Consider the following 2,606-nt stretch of genomic DNA (forward strand, 5'->3'; position numbering starts at 1 on the left):
TTCACTGTGTAGAATTGCCAGTGTATGAAAATCAGGTGGCTGCTCCATTCTTTACACACAGCTGTTTATCCAGAACAGGTCCACCGATATAGCCCAGTGAGCAAAGTGGATTCAACCCAAGAGCTGCCAGTTGCTCACATTTTTAATTATTTCCTGGCGGCGGCGGCGTCTAAGCGCTGAGTCAAGCAAAAAAAGCGATGGTAATTTGATGTCACTTCATTGTACTACAGTGTGGTGTGTGACGGTGTGACGGTGTGTGGTGTGTGACGGTGTGTGGTGTGTGACGGTGACCTTGACGCGTGCGTGCCAGTTATCTTACTGGCGGAGGATTGCAGAGGTAGAGGGCTGAGCATGCACACAGAGTACATCCCCACTGTTTATTAAATCTCACGCTGCACAGCAAAACTGACCAATCAAACGCTATTTCCAATTGCCAATGACCTGGTGTATAGGCCTGGCGATGTGGGATGTGCCGTATATTACATGATTATGTCTCACAGGACGCAGCTTCTAAGTTGTTATTCATGATGAGGGGGCGACAGTGGTACAGGAGGTAGAGAAGTTGTTCAGTAATCAGAAGGTTGTTAGTTCGATTCTCTGTCGAAGCGTCCTTGAGCAAGGCACTGAACCCCTAATTGCTCCTGATGTGCAGTGTGCCATCAGTGTAAATGTAAAAATGTGTTTACATTGTAAGTCGCACATATGTAAGTCGCTTTGGATAAAAGCGTCTGCTAAATGACTAAATGTAAATGTGATGACCTTGATGAAAGGGAAAGCCTATATGTATGCTTCATGATGACCTTGATGGAAGGGAAAGCCTATACGTACGCTTTAGGTGTGTGTGTGTGTGTGTTGGCCTACAGGCTACTTGTTAACATTTCCTGCTGCAATTTGTTACTGTCATGAAAGCCGAAGCGCATACTTGGGTAGTGCCACTGCCTCAAGGAACATACTGACATACTGAGGTGGCACTTTAGTGCCATATAACAAATAGGCTAACACAGACTCTGTTTAGGTCGCTGTGGGGTTACTGCACGCTTGGGATTACTACACGTACACACACACACACACACACACACCCAGTTGCTTGAAAACCACTAGTATGTCTCCCTCCGGGGGAAAGTGGGTTCCAATCGCAATGACCTGCCGCCTCCCGAGGCATCACCTCGGCAACTATGTTGTGTGTTTCTCACCCTCAGTCGTTTAATTATTAACACAAGAAAATGTGGTGTTTAATCTCTTTGCTCTCTTGTTCTCTCTCTCTCTCTCTTTCTTTCTCTCTCTCTCTCTCTCTCTCTCTCTCTCTCTCTCTTGATTGGTTGATTTCCAAGTGCTGTCAGTTTGACAGTTCAACTCATACGGATAGTATAAAACTAAAGGGGTGCCCATGCCATAGCCTGACGATTGTCCAACATGAACAACAAAGTATCGGCGCAAAAAAAGAAAACCGTGACAAGTCTCGACACACACACAGAAGACCCTGAGAGCAGAGGGCCTCTCGGCACACACAGAGGGTCCCTGAGACACACACACACACACACACACATCCACACCGTGTGCAGAGGGTCCCTGAGAGACACACACACACCCTTTAATCCTTCAGTGGCTGCGGCTTCAGGAGAGGCAGGAGAGGCGGAGTGCCGTGTCAATTATGCATCCACCCCGCTCGGGAAGAGCAAGTCGTCAACATGCATATTCATTTTTTTTTGTATTAAACATAACCAGCCATTTGAGGCGAGCAAAAGTGTAGCGGAGGGTGGGGGGGGGGTTGGTGTTGTGAGGACAGAAGAACACGTTACACAACTTTCGTGGGCGGCTGCTAAAGTAGTGGCACCAAACTTGCAGCTGCGCACTGTCGATTTCAGGAAAGCGCTTGGTGTTTACGCCGAGCAAACAATCTACTGCCTGATATATCGTTACACAATAACTGTCAGCTTTGGTTCGGCCCCACTGTCCACTCGCAGCGGTGTGTTAGAGAGGGATTAGTCGTGATGTAATTTGACGCTTTATCGGAGATGACACTGAAACGTTGGGTGGGGGAGTGTATGTTTACGTCGTAGAGGAGGATCTGTGGTGGTAAGGGTGTGTGTGTGTAGGAGATGGCTTGGAGGAAGGGGGTTGACTGAACCCCCCTCACAATTATGTCACTGTCACAGTCACAGTAGACCCCCTGTAGTGGCCCCGTCACCCACAGCCACATGTCAGCATACAACAGAAGTACATACTGACTGTACAACATACAACAGAATTACAGACTGTACAACATACAACAGAATTACAGACTGTTAACATACAACAGAATTACATACTGTTAACATACAACAGAATTACATACAGACTGTACAACATACAACAGAAGTACATACTCTTAACATACAACAGAATTACAGACTGTACAACATACAACAGAATTACATACTGTACAACATACAACAGAGGTACAGACTGTACAACATTCAACAGAATTACAGACTGACTGGGTTACGTAATGGTGGGGTCATGGAAGCAGCCTTTGACACACACACACACACACACACACACACACACACACACAATACAAATATAAATAAGAAATACAAATACCAAACAATAACTGGCTCGAAAAA

Source organism: Clupea harengus, chromosome 24 (assembly GCF_900700415.2).
Source record: "Clupea harengus chromosome 24, Ch_v2.0.2, whole genome shotgun sequence".
NCBI lineage: Eukaryota > Metazoa > Chordata > Actinopteri > Clupeiformes > Clupeidae > Clupea > Clupea harengus.